The following is a 12163-nucleotide window of genomic DNA, read 5'->3' on the forward strand; positions in this document are numbered from 1 at the left end:
CTGGGATATACTAGTTGGTCGAGGGTTTCGTTTCGTCTCGTCGAGGAAACGCGGCTTCCGTTGCACGTACATATTTCGTTACTTAAATTCCGACGGAAATTTAGCTCCAGAGGGAGAGTTCATAGTCGTCCAGATGATCTCGACTTGCTTCCAGGCTAATTAACGTTATCATGCTAACGAGATAAGGCAGTCGGTTGTCGTTTGCCAAGCGGCGTCTGTTCAACGTTGTTTACGCCGAATAACGAGCACCGTTGTTTCCGAAAAACGACTATTTGACCCCTTAAAAGCGTAATTTACTAAGAGAATCATTTGGGGGTTCTATACTGTGCAAGGCATAAAACAAAATAATCTTCTTCTCTGCGCTCACTGATGAGATGACTTTCGTTTACTTACACTGTGTATCAGTGGATAATCTTCATATAAAGTTTCCTTTTGTATTCTAAGATCTTTAAATACGTAGTTTGCATGAATTTACGTTTAAATTATGTTTTCGAAATTTTCTACGTCAAACAGATTGATGAAAGCTTGAATTATTATTTGAATTCATAATGCTTCGCGATACAGATAAATAGGTATACGTAATAGCTATGCTTCTATCTTAATAAGAATCAACATGAACGTTTGGGTGTTTTAATAAAATATAAAAAAAAAAAAATACTGGAACTTGAAATTTGGTAACTGGAATATTTCCTGCAAACGCAGAAGGTAAATTGTACGCGATATTGAAAAGTTTGAACGTTGAAAGCCACTTAAATCTGGTATGAGGATTGTGTAACATTTCATCGTCATCGAATAAGTAAGCTGCTTTCTTATTAAACATTCATATCTACGTATTACGATGCAGTTGCCAACACCGGTTTAAATATTTAAAATCGTATTCTTTGCGCGTCACTAATCATCAAAATTCGTTTTGCTCTTGCTTAATTTATTATGTATGAGTAGAGATTGTTAAAAGGAAGCAGTCGAAGATTTGTATGTATGTAGTAGAGCTTACGTCGCTCACCGAAGTATCCCATTTAAATGAGTCTTTATGAATAATCTCGAAATATTAGGAATAAAACAGGAACGTTGCAAAACAGAAAAACGTCCTGAGAAGAATATTCCAAACGTAAATTAAACACTTTCCAAGGACACGTATATGATTTAATAATTACAATTATCAGCGATATCTTTTTACCTGGACATCCAGGAGATACACGAAGGTCAACCGTACTTTCCCAATTAAACTCGCGACTCTTTATGAAAGAGAACTATACTCTAAATTATGAAAAATTAATTTTTATTGAAAAAAGTCATTAAATTGGACAATATTTAAATTTCAATATTGCACATTGGTAATAACACGCATATTATTTTTGGAGAATAATGGGACGAGTCGTACATCACTTTTCCATGTAATTCTAACAAACTGTTACATTTCGTAAATTCCTCGATGTAGCGTCATTGGTACAGCTTCGTCAGTTCCTTCATTTTACTAAATTTTCGATATTCCCTTGGAGGAAGAGACGCGAAAAGAAAACGTGGACGAAATTTCATATATTTTCAAAAACGTAGAAACGTCGAATTATCGACGCGCGAGAATAACATCTCGATGATTGCTCCTGCGTGTCACGAAGAAGCGTTACGCCTATCGATTAAAAGTCTACTATCCAGCGAACAGGATAAATTTATCCGAAGTGTCGCGTTGCATTCAGAAGATGATATATAACATTCTATTTATGTCGCGAGCTTATCATTCACGAGAAGAACTGCGGAAGCGAAGAGCGCGAACAGTCTGTATTTCTCCTGGCTAGACGACATTTTCCATGAAGCTTCTTGTTCTCAACGTGTTCGTGATATTTATGTTACATAACGCGGAACGAAAGAAACACGACACACGACGAAAAGGCGGCGGAGAGATAAGAATGAGATAAAAATTCGAAATGGGACGCACTCGCGAGTGTGTTTTCAGCTGGTGTTTCCAAGGACGAGCTGGATTTTTCTTCAGATCTGATAAACGCCTCGTGAGACGCAACACATATCGTTTATTTTCGGCTGATGTCGCGTGCAAGGTAACAAAGGCCAAGTCATATGCAGGAATAGAGCAAAAACGTGGAAAGAAAAGGAAAATGAGCAAGTACGTGAAGGCGCTTTAGGGTTCGGTCGCGGGTCCAACGTGCAGCAGCGTAAGGTGGGTCACCATCATACAGGGGTTTCCAGCGCAAATTAATTGGAATAATCGAGCTTCGTTCGATATTCAATGTGCAGACATATGTATTTTTGTCTCGATGTATAGAATCGATTCTCGCGGCGTCTCAAAAACATCTTACACAAGGTCTTACGTACAATTTATCGAAACGTATCTTATGCGCCGTCGCATCGTGGAACCGCTTCGGTAGATGAATCCGGATACAAAAAGAAGAAAACAAAGTTCGTGTAAACATAATATTCCGTACTCGACCTTGTTTTCGAATTATAGCGAGTTTCTTCTTCAACAAACTGTGTCTGCAAGCAGATATGTTTACGACATATGTTGGAAATGACCTCTTTGCATCCGAAAACTCGAACACAATGGAGACGTTTTGTTATCGACTGTGTTACTCTCTCCATTTCTCTAGATATTGTTCGGATTTTCTGGACGCCTTGTTTGTAAACAGACAGACGACATTAGTTCAACTACCTTCATCTTTCGATAGAATTACTGCAACGTAAAACTTTGCTATAACTGAAACGAGGTCAAATAGAGCGTAGGTATACACAAACTTTTTTTATTCTTTTCGTGTGTGTATATTTACCCTGTATTTGTAAATAATATTTCTAACGACGCAGTGCGCGTCGATTTGCAGCTTTGTTCGACGCAGAGCAATTGGTAAAGCGACTTTGTGTCATTCGAGAGATTTCTAATGATATTTCCAATGAAACACAAAATCGAATCTGCTGCAGACTTTTCAAATTTGTTCTGAAATATTCCAAGATCTTTTAAATAGGCCAATATGAGCTATCCTATTTGTTTATCGCGAACATCTTCCATATATTTGCCAACAGACATTGCTAACTGGATGTCTACGTGCCATAAACGGGTGACGTTCGAACGAGGAAAAAAAGGAAAGTGAAGAATTAAAAATAGAGACAGCAAGCTGTAACGTCCGCGCGTCTTTTAAATACGCGACCTTCGAAACTACCTGTTCGTTTATCGATCTTTTCATTCGATATCGAGAACGTTTCTGCTGGTAGATATTCTTAAACAATGTAGTTTCGCAAATAGCGATCGACTTCGTTCTAAAACGCGTCGCTCTTTTAGAAAATCAACGATCAGCGGAAATCTACTATATTTTCACAACCCCTCTTCTTCGTCAAACGCTTCTACGTTTCGATAATCCACCATTATAATAAAAATTCCACGGTCCTTCGCGGCATGTAAAATAGGTTGAGAAATGAATGTGTTTTCTTATTCGACGCGATACGCGACAATATAATTAATAATAGAAATAATATAAAATAAAGTAGCAATAGAAACCGCGAGTCTGCGAAAGTCATACGAAAGGACGAGAGACGAAGATGCAATATCGCATCCCTTGTCGATAATCAGCCTTATCATCGATCAAAAGGAGGACGAAGCAAGCGTTAGTCTTTATTCAACAGGCTTATGTAGCTAACACGATAACAGCGTAACAATGTGATGTGTACGACGACGAAACCTCGCGAAATTATCGCGTACCCTTAGCCAAAAACCACACGACCAACCCCGAAAAGAAACTCGAAAGACAAGCGCTTGTCCCTGTTCAACGGGCGTATGTATATAACTGACACGAAAACCGCGTAGAAAATGATAGCAGCTAATGTGCACGAACCGGAAGCATGAAATTCTGACCGATGCAAAGACGGACGAAGACTCAAAAGACGAGCATTGGTCTCTGTTCTGCGTACAAAACGAAAAGACAAAAAGCGTGGAATTACGGCGCACTCTTAGCAAAAATCACACGACCGATTCGCGAAAGAGGCGAGGAAACCCAACAAACAAGCGTCTGTCTTTGTTCGACGAATGTGCGTAACTAGCGCGAGAACAGCGTAGAAAATAAGATGCGTAGAGGAACAAAAAACGCGGAATTATCGCGCTCTTTTAGTAAAAATCGCACGATCCAGAAAAGACAGTCAAGAGACAAGCGTTTGCCTCTATTCGACAGAGTATAATTGAGTAGAAAGTGTATAATTGAGACGAAAACAGCGTAGAAACTAAACAGCGTATAGGAATAAAAAAAAAGCGCGAGATCACGCGCTCTTACCAAAAATCACACGATCGATCGAGAATCTGTGGACGAGACGAAAGACACGCACCAGCCTGTCTTCCTTCGGCGATACGCGACCACGTAACCGACACGGAACGACGGAAACAACGCAGAGAAACAAATTATGTGTATACGATGTACAACAAGACGATGATCCAGCGGGTAAAGTCCTCGCGGAAAGATCGTCGCGAGGTAACTGACGTCTCGCCGGTGTGTGTTCATAGTTGAACAGAATCGCGCACCCTCCCTGTCTCCGCCGCCCAGTCAACCTTTTCCTCCCTCTCGCCACCGCCGCACCAGCTACCCTCTCACGACCCTACAGCGCACACCGTTGCCACCCCACCTACAGACTCCACCCCCGGACGAGCAGCGTGCGCCCCCGACTTCCCTTCTCTTTCTAGCTTGCAGCATGACGTGGATGGACGCTGTCATAGAACGTACCACGGATAGAATGGACTCCTCCTCGCCATTGTCCTTTCACGCCTGACACGTTTCATTTCGGCGCCAGAATGGAAGAAAGTTCCGCTTTTCCGGATTTATCGGCCGTATATTTTTTATGATACGGCGGGCAAGGCCGATGATTAGTTTGTAGGGAAGGTTTAATGCGCGGCGTGAGTGGTTTAATGGGCAAGGAGAACGAGACGGTGTTTGGTCAGACACGAGGCAACCGACGATTTCGCCCGGTGAAGTTTCCGCACGGTTCGACCACTGCTATGACATACGATGGAAATTCCTGCTAATTGTACGCCGGACTTGAGAAACGAGAATCAGATTCGTAATTCTAGTTCACTGATCCAGTGAAGGGTCGAATTGTTCGTGGAATTGCCACTTAACAATTAGTATTGTATCTGCTGTGCAACGGGTGTTTACAAGTTACATACATCGTACTGCCTCGTTTGGATTAGTCGAGTTTTTCTCGGATTCACTCTGAATCTCGGGCCACTGAATAGAGTTAAGTTAACGACAACGAGTGTACAAGGTTGCTAGAGCAGCTCAAGTTCTCACATCGACCAAGGTACTGGCCATACGTGTTTGTATCCACTCGTTCGAATTCGAACGACCTGAATAAACTGATGCTTAAGACACGAGAAATTGGCATGAAAATTTTGTTGAAGTAAATGTTACATCAAACCAAATATACATTCTACGAATATGGTTATTCTTTACGATTAACGTAAAACCGTCAAAGAAACGTAAAATCGCAACTAAGAGCGATAACTGTGAATTAGTTAAACAGAAGTTAGAAATAATGAAACGTTTCGTTGAACGCAACGTTAATCTTTAATGGATTGAAATTGACCAATGAATTTGCAATGATTTTGCAATGAAACGTAGGAAAAATTCCAACATCTGCGCGCTAGCCAGACGGCCTATTCTACTGATAAACGTCCCGTAGTAGCGATCGTACCCAGAAATGTAGGTTTTCACGGCGACAGGTAGCATGACAAATCGTAGGAGCGGTTGTACGCTTTTGTTCTATTCACGGAACGCAACTGTGGTACACGCAGCAGGTAAATTTCGGTAGTGGTAAAACGAGGTTGCAGTTTGTGCGTTGCCATTTTTATTTTAAGCTTGACGAATGGTTTTTATTGCGAAACCATGTGACCCAGTATGCGGCGGGAATTATGCGCTCCAAAAGCGTTACGTGTACTTACTTTTGCGAACAATCGTGTCAAATATGCAGAATGTTGCTAACGTTGCTGGTAATATTAATTCATTACATTCTGCGATATCGCAAACAGATTTCCATCTCATTGTTAGCTTGTTCTCTGGATGATTTGCCAGTGATACTTTATCAATACTTCTTTTTCTAAAATTCGAACGTTACTTTATGCACGAGAATGTCGTGATATTTTAATCCGATGTATTCTGGTTTCTTCGATTTAATTTTAAATTCGCAAAATGTCGATACGCGATTCGCTGACAGCCATTCTGATTAAGTCCGTGAATTGAAAAGTGAAGAAAAGAGAAAATCATTTTTATCATTACAAAAAAAAAAAAGAAAATGTAATATCATCGTTTTCCTTTACTTTCGAATTTGTGGGCTAAACCAACTTATGGATCATTTGCTGTTTCATACGGCATTTTCTTAAAAAATGATAACCCTAGAATTTGCGATTACTATACTATAATCTTCCGCGACAAATAAACATATGGTAGTAAATATGTATATAATTTGTTTTTAAAGAATATTTTTTAAAACAGTTCATTCTTTCCCCTGTAATATAAATCACGGATAAAGCTTCTCGAAGACCATAACGCGTAATTGAGAAAGCTGACACGCGCCAGAAATTACGTTCGCGATACGCAAATTAAAAAGACAGAGTAAACAGTTGCAGGAAATTTTTCAGAACTCGTTAAATCAACTTTTCTAAAAGTCGAGATCTTCTGACCTGATTCCTCTCGTCGCTAATACAGTGCAAGCTCCACTGTAAATTTGGACAACATCGTTAAAGGACGAAGACCAGGAGGAATCGATAGATCGAGTTGTGGATTCATCGACTAAAACGTTCTCTAATTTCCTCTAGTTTTTCTATTCGACGTTGCTACAGATAAAAATGTTTCAACATCGAAATGTATGCCCGCATCCGCTTCAAAATTAATCAGAAAATACTATAAAAATACTAATAAAAATACCAATATCGGAGGAAATAATGCGAGAGATGAGCAAAAAGGGGCGTTCGAAAGTACAAAGGGAAAATTTCAAATGGCTGACAATAATTTTTTTTAATTTAGAAATTAAAAATTTGGAAACCTCGAAGAAAAAGAACATTTTAATAATAAAAATAAAATAATAGAATGAAACAAAGAGAGTAATAGAAAAATAAAAAAAGGAAATAAAAGAAAGGAAAAACTTCGATATGAATGAACGATAAATTTTACGAAGCAATTTAACCTATAAAATTCGAATCGAACAAATCTATGTGTGTCCTGGTTCTTATTATGGTCATTTGAAGAGACGATCGATTAAGCTTTATTGATGCAGATGTAGCAATGATACAAAGAGAAACGATTACAAGAAGTATCATATAATAACGATAATACTGACTTTTGAAAGCAGCAAAATAGATTCACAATTGCAGCTGGTGAATAAAGCTCTTCCACATGACCAGTCTAAAAATTTAATTCTTATCGCGTTACTTTATTTCTAATTAATCAAACAAATTTCACGCTTCCGCTTTCCGGCAATTCCACAAAGCATTCTAAAAAAACAAGATCCTCTTAATTAATCAAACAACCCCCACCCTTGTGACGTTTCCAAAAATTCGATCGCTGACGGTGAGATCAAGGAATCTGGCAAACCTAAACATTCGCGAAACATACTTGTCGTCTTATTCCTGTAGAAAACCAAAATTCTTCCAATTATAATACCGACGATGAATACCGTTGATGAATTTATCAAACCTAATCTTACAAAACGTTTCTATCGTCCGAAAAAAAAAGAAAAAAAAAAAGAAACCTTTCTTCCGCGAAAGCGAAAATTCTTCGAATTAATTAATCGAACCAACTTTGTGCGCTTCGATGTCGCAGAGAAATATTCCGAGAAATTCGATTACTCGGCTGCTAGTGGGTTAGAAGAAGGTCGCGAAAGGGTGGGAGCGATACACGAGTCGAATGAGAAGAGTACAAGAAGAGGAGGAGAGTAGATAGTGTACGAAGATGCTTCTCTGTGGAGAATCGAAAAGGCAAAAGATGAGGGCAGGGGGTTGATCGATGACGCAAGGTCGTACAATATCGACGGCCTCCACCATCTGCCCCTTCTACTTACGGTGCCGAGCCACCCCTTTTCCTCCATACGATTCATTAAGGAAGAGAAACTGTAGCGTGTGTTTTGACTCTCGACATGGGACCAAGCATAAATCAGGATCCCACGTGTATATGCAAGATGGTATAGGAAATTTCAAGGACGCGTGCTTGCAACACGCCATTGCTCCATTTAAGCGATCCTTTTGTCGTCACTGACCTATTTAACGTATCCTATCGTGCCTATCGTACAAACGTATCCCATTTTTCAGGCTACACGCGCCGCGGAGTTCGAGCAACCCTTCAAATCGACGATTTATTAACGCTAGAACTATCAGAGTGGTGAGAACAATCGATTTTTGGCAATTTTCCATTGAAATTTTAGAGATACGTAGATTCTCGACAGATTTGAATCGCTTCTTCGTACGAGAATCTTTTTCTACAGAGAAGGAAAACACGCGCGAAGAATTACCATGAGATTTTATAACGGGAAAATTATTTGTCGAAATGAACAAAATGGCAAAATGACCAAACGACTAATTCTTATTCGGGGGAATTTGATAAATTTGCAACATTTTTGAGAATTTGAATTATTGTAAAAATATACAGGGTGGTTGGTAACTGGTGGTACAAGCGGAAAGGGGATGATTCTACGCGAAAAAAGAAGTCGAAAATATAGAATAAAAATTTTTCGTTTGAGGCTTTGTTTTCGAGAAAATCGACTTAGAAAGTGTTCGTAGAAATTTAATTAGAAGAGCAGAAGTATGTGTTCGCCAGAATGGGCAACATTTTCAGCAATTTTTGTAATAATAAACTTTATGACTACTTCATATTATTTCATTAATTTTTTAATTTCACTAATTTTCTGTTACGGCAAAAACAGACTTAAACTGCGATAATATCCATCGAGATAACGATCTACAGTGAGATCCGTTATAACGAGACGTGATAAAGTGCACGCGTACCGAGCGAAAATTCAAAGTCGATTTTCTCGAAAACAAAGCCTCAAACGAAAAATTTTTATTCTATATTTTCGATTTCTTTTTTCGCGTAGAATCACCCCCTTTCCACTTGTACCACCAGTTACCAACCGCCCTGTATATAAAAGCTGGTTCTTCTCCTTATTCTATTATATACCTTTTATTCTGACTTGCTTAAGGCAAGTTTTACGTTCCCAGCGTTAATACCGAACTGCTGCTACATTTATCGCTGGCTTTTCTATACTTTTTTCCTCTTTTTTTATTTTTCTTCGTTGCCTTTATTGCCAATCCTAATTCCTTTATTTGGTCGAAGAAGAATATGTATAGCGTTTATCTACAAGCAACTTTCGTGCGTCGGAGAATTTATTAATTCCAAGATATCATTTGATACTGATCCCCGAGTCTCTGTATTCTATCTGTTTTTACTTTTTCTTTTCTCTATTTTTCATGCGAGGCAGGAAGACTCCTGTCTCAGAGAATTTCCTATTTCCACACAAAGAGCCTCTTTAATATACGACGACATATCACTGATCCCCCCCTCTCTCTCTCTCTCTCGTATCTTTTGAAATAGTCGTTTAAAGCTACTTTTCAAGAAAGAACTTCCTAATCCTGATGGCCTGAAACTCAGAATAGCTAACTATATATCACCATACCAACAAATACTTTCATTGCAAACTTGGCCCTGCGTGCTCGTCCATTTCCCCTGTTATGTAACGAGAGGAAACTCGACAGAAAAATTTCCAGGCAATTACGATTTCTATAGTAAGCAGAGTATTGATTAGAATGTTTCGTGTAGCAGACTCTACAGGAAGTATCTTACATTGAAACATCAAGCTGCGCCACTAATTGACACACTCGCGTCCAGAGACGTATTTTCCATGGAAACTGAACCAAAGGTATAACATAATACAACGGGAAAATAAAACAATTTTACAGGACAGAGTTATACCTCCTGATACAAAGAATACTAACGAGAAACTTAAATTTGCAGAAACCTGATACAAGAGCGATACAGAATACGTAATGAGGTGGCTATGAAAAGTATTTGCACACTTACGTGCGTATTTAATTAACTCCAATTAGCTGCAAGTGTATTGAATTTTATATCATTTAGTAGTACTCGTACATGAATACAAAAATTTCGTGTTATGAAAATGAGAAGTAAAGTTTAATAAAAAGCACTTGGTTGAAAGACATTTCTTTTTATACCAAAAAAAAAAAAATTTCTAATAATTAAAAAAAGATATTTTCATAATAAAAAGCGACACCAACGCGAACACATTAATAAAGAGGTCAATTCTAACAATTAGAAAAGGAAACCTGGAACAGTGTTACAGAAAAAAACGATACAAAAACATTAAAGAAGATATTCCAGCAATAAAGAAACCAGTGCAAGGACAAAAGGAAAAAAAAAATTCCTGTGAAGAACAATGAAAATATAACGTGATATCCACGAACTATACATAATCGATACTATTGTATAATACGTATAGAATGTCATCGAGCTTCTACGACCCTACACTTTACCACGAACGAAGGATTTCACGAGGAATTTTACCACGCTGAAAAGTTTGTAAAATCTTCGTAATGAAATTTACGTAATTTTATGACCATTGAATATATTACAAGCAAAATATTTGAAACATTTGCAACTCTCAAATATTCGCCACTGAAGAATCTCCAAGTCTATCAATCTCTTTCGCACCCCTTTTTTCTACGCGCGAGATAATATGCGATAGCAAGGGTGAGAAATTTGCGAAAACTTTCTAATAAAATTGATATAATTACGATGTGATTGAATATACATATTAGAAATGAACACATCCGTAATATCCTCGAGTATACTGCCATTGAGACACTTGGAAACTCGTCAAGCTCTCTTGCACCCTTATTTTTCTACGCGTGAGATAACTTCGCAATAACGAACTCTCGGTATAAAGATAGCGTTCTAAAGATTTACGCATCGCTCGAAAGCCAATATAAAACGAGGATATCGATCCGTGATACGAGCAAGATCCATAGCGAATCCGGATGTTCGCGATGCATTTCAACGAGCTAAGAGGGCGGAATTATTTAAAATGAAACGACGTCGTCGTGATATTAACAAAGTTCTTGGCGTATCGTGGAAAAATAATTAAGATCTTCCTCTTCTTTCGTTGCTTGTGCCGCTGATGAATCTTCGCGGAACTTATCATTAGCATATTGAAAAAAGAAACGTTCGATGACGAAACGGTAACCTCGATAAAGACACGTCAGTCTCGTCAGGCAGCTTCGATCATTTTCGCGCGGATAATAAACGCGTTGCCCTCGAAATTGCCAATCGTTTTTGTCGTCGAACTATTGGAGCCACTGTTTTCTCTAATCCTGATGGCGAATTAATTTCTAACGAGTTTCATATTCACGGGCAAATAAGCGTTTCAACTTTCAACTGCGTGCCGAAGCTCCAGTGTTTTTACACCAGACGATTTCTAGACTTCTAATTGCGGAATTCTCGCGTCGTATTTTTATATTGCAAGTGTCAGACACCGTGGATGGGTTAATTTCAAGTGGAAACGTTTATCAGAGGTACGTACTTGAAGGAAAGTGGTACTCGCGTTAAATTAATCGAAACTGTTCGAGCAGTTCACGGGAAAGAACATCTTGGCGGTGTGTAAGAACTTTAGCTCTGAAATGTTTTATTGCACGGCCACGAATATCTCGAATACCTGTATGTCTCTACGTTCGATCACGGTTAAAAAGTTTCTAAAAAAGTCTGGAAAATTTATCATTCGTCCTAGAAAACGTGCATCTACTTTCTTCGGCTAGACAAGATTATCCTTGGCTCGAAAAATGAAAATTTGTAAAATATGAGATGTAAAGCGTTTCATTGGGAATATAAATTTCACGATGTAGACAAAGTTAACACTCGCTTCAGATAGCATAAGTTTGCTCTTAATGCGATGAAGTTACCTCTCGAAGTGGAACAATGTGCAGTAATTCTGAATTTGAAGAAATCTCATTAGCGATACAATCGGTGGTAGCATCTTCAATGTTTCGCATAAATTCTGTTACAAAGCTTGCCTAAGCTTCGACGAACCTACGATTCATCCCCTAAACAGTTTATTAAGATTCTCGTAACTTGATATGTAAATAACAGGTTGATCGATAATCACAGAAAAAAGAAGAAAAAAGACG

General features: G+C 38.5%; 1 protein-coding gene across 6 annotated transcripts in view; it reads right to left on the minus strand.

The window, feature by feature from the left end:
- LOC126921613 (TLD domain-containing protein 2) overlaps window positions 1–12163 on the minus strand; it is a 297843-nt gene that overhangs the window by 275915 nt on the left and 9765 nt on the right. For 3 of the 6 annotated variants that reach the window (XM_050733304.1, XM_050733305.1, XM_050733300.1), the window contains exon 1: window positions 4263–4458. The exons of the other annotated variants lie outside the window; for them this stretch is intronic. The gene's annotated coding sequence lies outside the window, so the exon portion shown is untranslated. Of the gene's footprint in view, window positions 1–4262; window positions 4459–12163 lie in introns of those variants that run through there. 6 annotated transcript variants of the gene reach the window in all.

This window comes from Bombus affinis, chromosome 11 (genome assembly GCF_024516045.1).
Source record: "Bombus affinis isolate iyBomAffi1 chromosome 11, iyBomAffi1.2, whole genome shotgun sequence".
In the NCBI taxonomy this organism is placed as follows: Eukaryota; Metazoa; Arthropoda; class Insecta; order Hymenoptera; family Apidae; genus Bombus; species Bombus affinis.